Source organism: Giraffa tippelskirchi, chromosome 2 (genome assembly GCF_054371585.1).
Source record: "Giraffa tippelskirchi isolate mGirTip1 chromosome 2, T2T-mGirTip1v1.2.pri, whole genome shotgun sequence".
Taxonomy (NCBI): domain Eukaryota; kingdom Metazoa; phylum Chordata; class Mammalia; order Artiodactyla; family Giraffidae; genus Giraffa; species Giraffa tippelskirchi.
In genome coordinates this window covers 140,867,804-140,881,953 of record NC_137276.1, presented here as the reverse complement: position 1 = coordinate 140,881,953, position 14,150 = coordinate 140,867,804, and the positions used below count along the sequence as shown (strand labels likewise).

The window sequence follows — 14,150 nt, the reverse complement described above, 5'->3', positions numbered from 1 at the left end:
TGGTCCCCATACAAACTGTAAATTCAATGTTTTGTTTCTGTGCTTCCAGGTAAAAAGTTTTGCTTTACACAATGAAAGATTATGCTGCCAATTTTAAATGCATTTGAAATCAACCTGCTAACAAAGGAAGATGTACAAAGTACACTGTTTATAGGGAAATAACAACATAGAGGAATAATAGGTTAACAAACAGAAGGTCTATGCTGTAGTCCAACTTCTGCAAAACTAGGAATATATTTTTCACAGACAACAGAAATGAAAGACTATATACCAAAGTGTTCACAGTGATTATGGTTAGGTAGGTAGGATGAGGGCTTCCCTGGTGGCTCAGACAGTAAAGAATTCACCTGCAATGCAGAAGTTTGATTGCTGGGTTGGGAAGATCCCCTGGAGAAGGGAAGGGCTATCCATCCATTCCAGTATTCTTGGGCTTCCCTGGTGGCTCAGATAGTAAAGAATCCACCTACAATGTGGGCAACCTGGGTTCAATCCCTGGGTTGGGAAGATCTCTGAAGGAGGGCACAGCAAACCCATTCCAGTATTCTTAACTGGAGAATCCTCATGGACAGAGGAGCCTGGTGAGCTACAATGCATAGGGTTGCAAAGAGTTGGACATGACTGAGCAAGTAAGCACAGCACAGCACAGCACAGGTAGGATGAAGAATTTACCAATACATTCTGACCTTTATTTTTGAAGAGATACTTTTGCTAAGGAGAAAAATGTATATAGAACACAGACCACTTTACAGGCAATCTCATATTTGTCAAAGAAGCCAATGGAATAATGAGAAACAGATAATGGACGTCTGGCCAATGAAAATCCTATTATACAAAACACACTTCTAAGACTTCCTGAGAAGGGTCACTGATGGTATCAGCTCCACCTTCTAAACTGGCTCACAGGTGTGGCTTGCCCTCACCCTGGGCACAGCTGGGCCAACCTGCAGGGATGGTGCGGCCTTGGCTCTTAGAAACTATTTTCAGTTTCAAGATATACCACAGAATCCTGAATCTAAAAAGGAACCTTGAAAAGTTCAGTCTGACACAGGCTTGCACAATATTTAAACATCCCTAATTGACCACAGGCTTCAAAATACCATAACCCAGCATTTTTTTTATTATCCTATATCCTTCAGTTAGTTATCCCGGATTTCCTCTCTCAAAACAGTCGGTAAAAACACATTTATTTGGAAAAACAGGATGATAGGAATAGATAAGGTCAGAATTAGACATAACCATGTCTGAGTCAGTTAAAAATATAAAGTGTTGAATATTTTAAAATCACCACTATTGAAAGGATCCTTTAATAAAATTCTGTTCCTCTGACTCTTCCACTCCTGACCAGCAGGGCCAGTGTCCTAATTCAGGAGTTAAATCAAATCACTTCTAGATTCTGGAAACATCTGGAACCATCTTATCCTGCCTACCATCTCTCTCTCATCTCCCCCTTCTGTCCACTCTAACCTGCACACACAGACCACGTAATTCATTCTTACACATCACTTTCACTAGGCCACCACTCACTTTCACAAACCAGGAATTCTTTAAGCAGAAGCTAGAGCAGCGTTCATGAGAGATGTAGAATGAGGGACTTGGCACTGTGGAAGCAGGAGTTCCCCTAAGCTAACTGCTCCAAGTCTGACGCAGGAAACACTGCAACAGAATTTGCAGGTGGGGTGCTTGTTTAGAAACGTTGATTCCTCATGAATGTTCATGGCAGCATTGCTCATAAAGCCAAGAACAGGAGAAACAACCCAAACATTTATCGACTTTAAGATAAATAAACATGGTATACCTACACGATGGAAAATTATTTGGCAATAAAAAGGAATGAGGTACTGACACATGACAGAACATGAATTAACTTTGAAAATACTATGCAAAGGGGGAAAAGCCAGTCACAGAGGGCCACATATTGTATAGCTTCCTTTTAATGAAATGTCCAGCACAGGTAAATTTTTAGAGACAGAAAGTAGATTGATGGTTGCCTGGAACTTGGCGGGGGGGGGGGGGGGGATGGGCATGGCAGAGTGATTGCTAGTAGGTAGTACAAGGTTTCTTTTAAAAGGTACAAAAATGTTCTAGAATTTGACAATGTTGGTAACTGTACAACCTTGCCAATATGCTAAAATACATATATATTGAAATTGACATCTTAAATGAGTAAACTGTATGATGTGAATTATTTCTCAATACAGCAGTTTAAAAATCCAGATCCTTCAATTCCACCTCAGAACTACTAAATCAGAATCCCCAGGATTCCGTCGACCTGGATATCTTCCCTCTGAACAAGGGCAGGTGATGTGCATTTTCAGAAAAGTCCTAAAATACACTATACCATGTCTTAGATCTTTCCTAATGCTATATATAGAGGCTAGGTATCATATTCTGTAGCTCAAAAACACTTTTTCAGGCCAAAAAAATCCTCTACAGTCTCCTGCCTATATAAATGTATTTCCTACTCTATCCACACAACTCTCCCTCCCACCAGTGTCACGACTTCCCAGAAGCATGTGATGGCTGAAACGTGCTCATGTTCCTCTCCTCCTCCTTCCTAGGACATTCACTTTGGTCCAAGCTTTCAGTTCAGTTCAGTCGCTTAGTCGTGTCCGACTCTTTGCGAACCCATGGACTGCAGCACCCCAGGCCTCCCTGTCCAAGGCTTATCTGCTGCTTAACGCTACCTCAAGGTTACTCCAGTTTACAATGACTTCCACTAAGAGCTCTTTGGGCCTCCCTACCCTCAAGTGTGAAAGGAGAGTGATGGACTGCTCGGCTTTCTCCCCTATCTGACAGTTGAGCCTCGCTGAAAACTCAAGAGACACTCTAGGCAAGCAAATTTTCCTCATTCACTTATTACCTCCAAATAATGTGTTTTGGGCAAACTTCTCCCTGACCTGACATATGAGGAAGTTAAATGACAACTTAAGGAAGATTTTTTTTTTAAGGCGAGAGAATATGCACCTGTTAAAAGGTCCTCAGGATACTGGTATAGGACCCTGGCATGTGGTGGTGGCTCAGATACTTGATGCATTCCTTGATACTCAAGAAGTTACTTCTTTAGCTTCATTCTATTCAGACTTCTAGGTTTGCTGAAGTATCTACAAAGATCTTCCCCATACAGGAGACTTACACTCTGTACTGGTCCTGTTTGACATGTGAAGGTTGCTGTTCTTCTTTGCCAAGAGGACACAATCAACCCTTATCAAAGAGACCTGTAATATGTGTTGGTCTTTCTGCCAGTGATGATGGCTTATGAACGCATCTGAAAGAAGAGTTGTTAAGGTTAGAGGTGCATTCCATGGTCATGAAATGAACAAAGATAACCGGCCCATCTTGTGATTAAGCTGCACTCTTATTTTCTGAAGCAGTAAAAAGTCATTCATCACTGCCCCCCGCCCCCCACATACACAGCACAATGTTAGTGAAATGCCAGAGCACTCCAGCTGACATTCCTGGAAGCAACACAATTTTGAAAATTGCCCTTCGGTGACTACTTGTGTCAAGATGAATAAATACAAATTTCACATGTGTTAAAGTAAAAGCCTAGTATTTGAAGAAGGTAACAACTTTTGTTACATTTTATCAGTACAAAATGCATTCTTGTATTTCCAGTAACTATAGTGACAAAGCTTCATAAAGCTGAAATTTAATGCTCCAAAACAAACACACTTAAACACATACATATATGTATACATACATGCATAGATATATATATACTCTAGAAAAAGCACTAGGAAATTACAGAACCCATAATCCTATAATGCGTATTTCTAAATCTATAAAATATCAGACTCCTGTAATATCTAATAATTTTTTTCAGATGTTTACAAATTAAGGGAAAATGTGCACCTCTTCTTCAAACTGTACTATCTCTTTGCACATGTTAATATTATATAAAAACCTTGGTAATTCAGAATTGAGTAAAATCCCATCTATATATATATGAAGTATCTGCAACAACAAATATAAATGCAATTAAAACTTACAACAGCATTGCCAAGTGAAAGTCCTACCTGCTCTACTTAATAGATGAGACATGCTTGTACCTCTAACAATTGCTACTTCAAAAAAAATATTTTCCCATGGATGGACCTAAAGATTACCACACTGACTGAAATAAATCAGACAGAGAAAAACAAATGTTATATGATATTGCTGATATGTAGAATCTTTAAAAAAAAAAAAAAGGTACAAATGAACATATCCACCAGACAGAGTCACAAAAGTAGAAAACAAACTTATAGTTACCAGGGGGTAAGGCTAGGGGAAGGGATAAATTGGGAGATTGGGATTGACATAAACACACTACTATATATATATATGAAAAAGTGAAAGCGTTAGTCGCTCAGTTGTGTCTGCCTCTGTGATCCCATGAACTGTAGCCTGCCAGGCTCCTCTGTCCATGGAATCCTCCAGGCAAGAATACTGGAGTGGGTTGCCATTCCCTTTTCCAGGGGATCTTCCCAACCCAGGGATCAAACCCACATCTCCTGTGTTGGCAGATGAATTCTTTACCATCTGAGCCACAAGGTGATAGATAACTAATAAGGACCTACTGCATAGCACAGGGAACTCTATTCAGTACTCTGTAATGGCCTATATGGGAAAATAATCTAAAAATGAGTGGATATAGGTATAACTGATTCACTTTGCTGTACACTTGAAACTATCAACCTTGTAAATCAACTATACTCCAACAAAATTTAAAAAATATTTCCCCAAGTACTTCAGAAGAATTTTATTTTATTCTACTGCGTTGCCCCAACTCCTTAACTCCAGTCTTATGTTAGTAAATTATTTCCCAAATTCTTCATAGCATTGAAGAGAGTACTAAAATGAAAACTTAAATTAGCTCTATTATTTTCAGTATCCAGATAAAACAAGGTAAAGAATGGTTTAGTTTTAATCTTGTGAGCTGGAGCCCAAGTAAGGATATCCTTTCAGTTTATTTTCACAATCCCATTATGTTAGATGAGAAAACAAAGTGCCAAGGAGTATGACCCTGGAGAATCAGAAAGCCTGGGTTACTCTGATTCCACCAAGAACTCGGTGCGTGTTCTAAGCACAAATCCTTCTGCAGCTCCTTAACAGGTGCTATTTGGTGAGAACCCCGGCTTTTTTCTCAAGCCCACTCAAAGTGATTTGGTACTTGCCTGGATTACAGTGTTGAGAAAGCCCCAGGCTAGTGAGAGTTAAGAGATGGCTACCAATGTAGTGAGATTTAAAAATTGAGAAGATCCATGCCACATATTTGCCATCCTTTGTGCACCAAGGCTCCTTCCACTCATTCGTCCTCAATCAGAACCGAAGTAGTAGAAAAGAGAACACTATGTCCAATGCTGGACAAGCTTCCAGACGAAACCCTGGTCTCCACCTCTATTTTGTTCAACATTTCAAAGACAATAGTAATAGTAATGTCTGAGAATTTTAAATCGACTGTTAAAAATTTTAATCAACACCTAATAATTAAGATATTAGAATTAAGCACACCGACTCAACTTATTTAACAGACGGCCGCGTCTGACAGATTACCACAATCAGAGCACTACTACAAATGAATACATGTTGAAATCATATGCATGACTGAAGGCAGATAGAGGTGAGTAGACAGATCTGGAAATTTCTTCCCTCAGTTTTCAAACATTCATTGGGTATCTTATGTGCCTGGCACTGTGCAAACACTAGAAATACGATTTCACACATTTGGCTAACTTTGTAAATGAGCGAAGATGTCAAAAAACATCTTCAAATAATGAGTAGAGAGTGAGATTTCTCAAACCCCCATGTCCTTGATCTTTACAAAACAGTCTTACTGGAATCTTTTTTTTTTTTAATGCTCCAAGTCCCTTCTGTCAAAGGTATTAAGATATTGCTATGATTGAAATTATCATCTGAAAGCATCATAGTGCTGAGGGTTCAGTAAATCTGACATTCAACTTGTGTGTGGCGTGTGTTGCTATCTACCCACTACCTTCAATCAACTGAGGATTCAGCCCTGACCATCAAAGGGAAATCCTCCAACCTCGGCAGACAGCTGTGCCGCGTTGTTTCCTGCTTCCAGCACTCACTAAAGAATTCTTAATGTTTTTTCCTGGGGTCTAAGAAATTCCTGCAGTAGAATGTCTTGCTCCAATCTTATACTGTGCTCCTATAACATACATTCTGAAACACGTTTTCAATACATTCTAAAAGATGTGTTCATACATTCTTGATTCATAGATTTCATTCAGAAATGAGAATTCATAAAGGGGATAATTTGTTCTGAACTAATTTTTACTTTGCAAAATCCTATGGGTATTAGTTACTGTGAGTTTAAAAAGCTCACAGCACACTGAAAATCCTACTTATTCAAAACTAATTCTGTGAAATTCAACACCATGACCAGTCAGTTCTCTCTCAACGCCTTTTCTGTCCATAAGAGAACTAATTTCCCTATCACTTAAACCAGAACCCTGAATATTATTTGGCCATTGTCTATGCATCTTAAAAGTCTTATTGCTGGATACGTGAATAAAAATAGCCTTTTTTATACCCTCTACACAAGCTATTTGTTTTAAGCATCACATATCCTTAGGAGAATGCCTTCAACACAAATGATGAGATTGCACTTGTACAGCTACCTTTTGTAGAATTTATTTTTAAAATGATTTCTAAATGATCAATTATATTTCAAAACATACTTGTGAAGACTCAATTTTTCAAATCTACTGTATGTACACTATTGATATATTTCAATTTTTTAAAGCATTTCACAAGGAATTCTAGCACTGCACACACTGCCTGAAATCTACATGATATGAGAAAAGAGGATCTCAGTGGCAATCTAGAGACTTGGTTTAATTTGGTTTATTACAAATACCAGCTGTGTGACTTGAGTGCCTCCAAGCCTTCATTTATCTGCAACGTGATGTGGCTGGACTAGATTATCTGCAAATTTCCTTACAATTCTAAATTCTGCGATCCTAACACAGCAATTTCACTAATTTGGGATGAGAGTCATAAATAAAGTACCACTTATAAGATATTTTCCCAGGACCTCCCTTGGTCCAGTGGTTAAGAATCTGCCTGCCAATGCAGGTAACACGGTTCAAACCCTGGTCTGGGAAGATCCCACATGTCTCAGAGCAACTAAGCCCATGCGCCGCAACTATTGAGGCCACACCACGCAACTACTGAAGCCCTCGCACCTAGAGCCCATGCTCTGCAATAAAAGAGGCCACCTAAATGAGCAGCCTGCACACCACAACAGAGTAGCCACTGCTTGCTGCAGATAGAAAGCCCAAGCGCAGCAACAAAGACCCAGCACAACTCAGATATTTTCCCTAGAAAGCACTTTTTTTTAACCACGTATCTTTAAAGAAAAATTACAATAGCCATATAACACTCATTCATGTTACACCTTGAATGATACGCTTTTTTAGGCTGCAGACTTCTCAGGAACAAGATGTGGCAAGCACTTCCCTGGTTCTAATTAATTCCCTGCAAATGTGAATGGCTGAGGTGATGAATGGTAAAAGCTTCAAGAGCCAAAGGCAGAAGTGAATATACTCTGTTACTCTTCCTGCTATCCGTGGACTACGATGTGTCCCTGAATGAGGTCAATCCAGGGCTCTCAAACTCTCCTGCAGCCCTCTTGAGATACAGAAAGATTACGAATGGAGAGTCATTTAATTCTTGTAGCCCCTGGCAAATACCAAAGATTCCAAATCATAGTTTTACATCAGCGTAAACTTTTCCACCATGCAAGTTTCATTTCCCTTCTAGCATGTTACAACCTATACTAGTTTCAAAAACACAACCTCAGCATTTAAATTTTGCAATGCAATTTTTAAGGTTTTTTTTTTGTTTTTGTTTTTAACATCAGCAGCACCTTTAGGACTATCTAATCCAATTCCTTATTTTTTAGAGGTCACAGCATTGATTAAGAGTCAGGTCTCCTGCCTCTCAAATCGCTTCAGATTTCTACAAATATGTCCTACCTAAGTTCATGCAGGAAAATTAACCAAGTTGTACACTTTTTACAACACCCACACACATATACACCCACTCTAACTTACTAAACTCCAAAATGTTAATTATTCCACTGCCTTTCCCCTAGTCCATCAGGTTCTCTGCAAAGTCCCAAACCAGGCAACTAATGAAGCTCTCAGAGAAAACAAGTGTTACCTACACTTAGTAAATCTCCAAAAGAACAACAGCACAAGGAAAAGATAACCACACCTAAAATGGTCATTTACAATACAGGCATGGTAAGTTATGTGTCTTAACTAGAAGCATATGACCTGAAAAACCGGAAATCAATATAGATTTATTTGTTCTCCAAATAAAAGAAAGACCACTCAAAACTATCCTCTACATTCCATCTGGATTCTACACTAAATTTTAACCATGTCACTGCCTGACATCCCTGGAAGTAGCCTGATAGAAATGTAATTGCAAGTCCAATAAAAGGGGAGGGGAAACATTTAAACCTATACAGACACAGGAACCAAGTACATGTAGTATCTTTTTTTCTAGATCCAGCCAGGTGATAATTTCCAAAGTATATGCCATGGAACAAATATTTTGCTTCATGCTAACATGCCTTATGTGAAAAAGGAATGCTATCAAGTAAGTCTGAAAACTCTGCATTGAATAGCTAGAGGTTCTTTAATGCTGGACTTCAAGAACTAATATGTATTGAGAATCAGTACAACTTTACCCAAGGGCTGGTGTTTATCAGATAATGATCTTTTGGTAACACTGCTCTAGCTACTTAATAATTTTCAACTCTCCTAATGAAATTATATGAAATTTTACTTTACACAGATTGTCTAATAATATGTAAGTAGCATCTCACCTAGTTTCTCCACCTGAAAACTTAGCCCAATCTTTAGGTAAAGAGTCAAAAGAAAATTGGATCTAATGGTTAATCCTATGCAATTCCTGAGTCTAAAGCCTGCACAATCTTATTCGCCCATACAATGTCCAAATATAAGTCACATTTCCACATTAAAGATGTTTTGAAATTGTCTAGTTGTTTTGAATTCCTCTAGGAAGAGAAAGCCATTTCTTCTTCCTATTAAAAAGGATCCAAAGCTCAATTTTTCAAGTCTTTAAGGTAACAACAAATCTAAAACACTCACTTTTCCTGGATGAAAATAAATCATTTTTTCCAAACAACAAAATGCTTTCTAAATCTTTTGCATTTCCTGCCAATATTAGAAGCAGGAAGAAAAAAAAAATCTCCTCAGGAGACAGGAAATAGTACAAATAGAGGACACACACCTTTAGGGCCCTTCTAATGCTGTACCTGAGCACACAGCAATGTGGCCATGCACTTCAAACATTTAAACGAATTACGCATCTACAGTTCAACAAAGGAAGCATTTTTTCCCCAGACTCGCATTCCATGCTGCCACTTGGACAGTCAAAACAGTGAAGTTCATTCCTCTAAGTCTGAAGCACTCTCTTCCCTGTTGCGTACTATCAGCACTCATGGCTAAAATCATAAAAACGCGAAAGAGGTAGAGGTTTTAAATAATCATAACATCAAGGGGCTGTTGATGTCCAAATGGCTACAAGAGCCAAGAAGGGAATGTCAGCGAGCAAAGTGGTTTACCTTCCTTGCTTCTTGTTTTGGAAACATGGCCATGAATAAAGACTTCATATTTACATTTTTTTTATATTTTAAAAATTAAAGTATGCACATGATGGCAAAAAAAACAACTGACAGCCTCAGTATCTGGTGATGGAGATCTCTGCAAGTAAAGCAGACACCTCTTCCAAACACGGAGATGACACCAAGCTTACAACGTTCACTACCATGCAAGAACACGGGTCCATGTTGCCAGGTTTTCAAGAGAAACCAGAAACCTCATTTTATGTGAAATCCCTTCATTTTCAAAGTGAAGTCGCTCAGTCGTGTCCGACTCTTCGCGACCCTATGGACTGTAGCCTACCATGCTCCTCCATCCATGGGATTTCCCAGGCAAAAATACTGGAGTGGGTTGCCATTTCCTTCTCCAGAGGATCTTCCTGACCCAGGGATCGAACCCAGGTCTCCCACATTGTTAGCAAGATACTTTACCATCTGAGCCACCAGGGAAGTCATTTTCAAAAGCTGCCTCCAAATTTTAAAAAACACTGTGTATGCGACATCTCCCAGCCCAGTTTAAAAATTCAATCTCACCCTATCAGATGAAACAACTGGCATTATCCAGAGATGTCTAATCATTTGCCCAAAGCTGGAAATATTATCTAAACTCAGTCTCATCAATTTATAGTACTAGGTACATAATATACCACATGTTGATTCACTTAATCACCAAACTTACTGTGGATCTACTAGGGGTCAGATGCTGTTACAGACCAGTAATTCACCAGTGTACAAGAGAAACAAAAGACAAAAACCCCTTGCTCTGATGGAGTTTACATTCTAGAAAGGAGAAACTTTGGTCTCATTGGAAAAGACCCTGATGGTGTGAAAAACTGAGGGCAAGAGGAGAAGGGGGCAACAGAGGATGAGATGGTTGGATGGCATCACTGACTCAATGGACACGAGTTTGAGCAAACTCATGGAGATAGTAATGGTCAGAGAAGCCTGGCATGCTGCAGTTCATGGGGTTGCAAAGAGTTGGATATGACTTAGCAACTGAACAACAACAAAGGAGAAACAATGATCATACCAAGTTAGGTAGTAGTATGTAAGACAGTGATACTCTATGTTTTAAAAAAAAAACACACACATGAAAAAAGAGCAGGTCAAGTAGAATGAAGGGTACTACAGAATTAGTCTCTCATGTCATACGAAGGTTTTCAGTTCAGTTCAGTTGCACAGTCATGTCCAACTCTTTGCAACCCCATGAATCGCAGCACGCCAGGCCTCTCTGTCCATCACCAACTCCCGGAGTCTACCCAAACCCATGTCCATCGAGTTGGTGATGCCATCCAACCATCTCATCCTCTGTCGTCCCCTTCTCTTCCTGCCCCCAATCCTACCCAGCATTAGGGTCTTTTCCAATGAGTCAGCTCTTCGCATCAGGTGGCCAAAGGATTGGAGTTTCAGCTTTAGCATCAGTCCTTCCAATGAACACCCAGGATTGATCTCCTTTAGGATGGACTGGTCGGATCTCCTTACAGTCCAAGGGACTCTCAAGAGTCTTCTCCAACACCACAGTTCAAAAGCATCAATTCTGCGGGCGCTCAGCTTTCTTCACCGTCCAACTCTCACATCCATACATGATCACTGGAAAAACCATAGCCTTGACTAGAAGGACTTTTGTTGGCAAAGTAATGTCTCTGCTTTTAAATATGCTATCTAGGTTGGCCATAACCTTCCTTCCAAGGAGTAAGCGTCTTTTAATTTCATGGCTGCAATCACCATCTGCAGTGATTTTGGAGCCCCCAAAAATAAAGTCTGACACTGTTTCCACTGCTTCCCCATCTATTTCCCATGAAGTGATTGGACCAGATGCCATGATCTTAGTCTTCTGAATGTTGAGCTTTAAGCCAACTTTTTCACTCTCCTCTTTCACTTTCATCAAGAGGCTCTTTAGTTCTTCTTCACTCTCTGCCATAAGGTTGGTGTCATCTGCATATCTGAGGTTATTGATATTTCTCCCAGCAATCTTGATTCCGGCTTGTGTTTCTTCCAGCCCAGCGTTTCTCATGATGTACTCTGCATATAAGTTACATAAGCAGAGTGACAATATACAGCCTTGACATACTCCTTTTCCTATTTGGAACCAGTCTGTTGTTCCATGTCCAGTTCTAACTGTTGCTTCCTGACCTGCATACAGGTTTCTCAAGAGACAGGTCAGATGGTCTGGTATTCCCATCTGGGGCCAAAATCTTTTCTAAGTAGTGAGAAGACTAACACAGACCAATGGGCAAATTACCTTGTGTATGTCAGTTTCCTTATTCACAAAATAAAGATATTATTTACTTGACCTATCTAATGCCCATTATTGTAAGACAATCTTCAGTTACTACTTGAGAAAAGTGAATTTATAATATTTTAATATTATATTTATGATGCAGTATTGTGATTATTTCTAGACATTCAGAATATCTCTTAAACGTCCTAAGCACTTATTAGATTCTAATCCTTCAAAAGGAAATTGCTACTGCTACTGCTAAGTCGCTTCAGTCGTGTCCGATTCTGTGCGACGCCATAGACGGCAGCCCGCCAGGCTCCCCCGTCCCTGGGATTCTCCAGGCAAGAATACTGGAGTGGGTTGCCATTTCCTTCTCCAGTGCATGAAAGGGAAAAGTGAAAGTGAAGTCGCTCAGTCATGTCTGACTCCCAGCGACCCCATGGGTCTGCAGCCTACCAGGCTCTTCCACCCATGGGATTTTCCAGGCAAGAGTACTGGAGTGGGGTGCCATTGCCTTCTCCAAAAAGCAGCCATTAAAATCATTAACACTTCCTCTCCCCTCTAATGTTGACTGATCCAAAGGCCATAGAAGTATAGCAACCACTATGAATTTTGAGCTATAGTGTGGTGAAATGTAGAAAACTTTTATTTCTTTATGCCACCTGATGCAAAGAACTGACTCTTTAGGAAAGACTGAAGGCAAAAGGAGAAGGGGGCGGCAGAGGATGAGATGGTTAGATAGCATCACTGACTCAATGGACATAAAACTGAGCAAACTCCAGGAGACAGCAGAAACAGGAGCACAGCATGCTGCAGTCCACCAGCCACAAAGAGTTGGACATGACTTAGTGACTGAACAACAACTGGGTGGGGGGCGGGTTTATTTTAAATAAAAGAGTACAATGAACTTTCCTAATAATAATAATCTTTTTTAAACCCTTAAGCCACAGTGCAGTGAAGAAACAGAGCTAAACCTAGGCCTGGGTCCACATGGCAACCACTTTCATTTCACAAAAGATGTTAAGGATTTAATAGTGTAGAAACAAGATTTATAATCCCTGATGATGTGCTTGTGATATCATTTAATATGAACTGACCACGTCCATAAGTATCATAACAAGATGTCAATTTACAGAAGAATTAAAGTTCTTCATATTTGCCTCCCTTTTTCATTCTCCTGATTATCCAGCGATTACCATTTTCTCTTATTTTGAATTTGCTTCCTAACAGCTAATATCTTTTACTCTCTGTGAAGTTGCTAGCAATCCATTTTATTGGATCATCTTTACTTCCTGGCACATAAATGGACAGAAAGTACAGGATATTATCATTGTGAGACACTCTCCATCAGTCTTCGGTGAGCCTCCATGTCCTTCCAGGTATGCTAAACAGCGAAGCCCTGACTATTTTGTGTCCAGGCTATTTCTCAAAGTTCTGTTTGCAATGAACAACCTTAACAGATAGGATAATGGTTCTCCTCTAGACAAAGCGCAAGTTCACTTACTGCATGCTACAAAAGTAGTGGATTCCCCAAGTAAAGTGTCCCTAAGCAGAAACACAGTTGCTCAGCAGTAAAGAATCCGCCTGCCAATGCAGAAGACTTGGGTTCGATCCCTGTGTCAGGGAAGATCCCCTGGAGAAGGAAATGGCAAACCCACTCCAGTATTCTCACCTGGGAAATTCCATGGACAGAGGAGCCCGGTGGGCTACAGTCCATGGAGTCACAAAACAGTCGGACACGACTTAGCAACTAAACAACAACACAACAGCAGAAACACCATCTTACTGTGCACAACCCCATCTGGATGCTCCACATCACCCATGTGGGACTTGGGGGCAAGGAGGAACTGATACAAGTGCTGGAGCTCATGCTGTTTGGTACACCCCTGGCTGTGGTGCCAGAGTCCCTTGTCTTCTGCCAACATTGGTAAGACAGTAGCGGGGTCACTATTATCTTAGGGCAAAATCAAACCCCAGACTCAACAATGCCAAATCAAGTTGAAGAATCACACATTTATTCAGATATGTCATTCTTGGTAAGCTTATATACAACACTTGCAAATCCTCAGACCCTAAATGCATGCCTAATTTCTTCTGTGCTTTATCACTGATGTACACAAACATAAACACACACTACAATAGAATATCCCACTCCGTATTAGGTTTCAGGACTAGTTAATAAGCTCCAATGGAATCCATCTGTCACTAATTCAAGACCTCCTACTTCTAAATGAAGTTAATCAGAGAGCTACATCTGGATGTGAACCTGGTGTTTCCAATCAAGTCTTC

General features: G+C 40.0%; 1 protein-coding gene across 9 annotated transcripts in view; it reads right to left on the bottom strand.

Moving 5' to 3' along the window:
* The window catches only part of FNDC3B (fibronectin type III domain containing 3B), a 362,295-nt gene that overhangs the window by 302,873 nt on the left and 45,272 nt on the right, over nt 1-14,150 (bottom strand). For 2 of the 9 annotated variants that reach the window (XR_014077092.1, XM_081570941.1), the window contains exon 2: nt 2,965-3,265. The exons of the other annotated variants lie outside the window; for them this stretch is intronic. The gene's annotated coding sequence lies outside the window, so the exon portion shown is untranslated. The remainder of the gene's footprint in view (nt 1-2,964; nt 3,266-14,150) is intronic. 9 annotated transcript variants of the gene reach the window in all.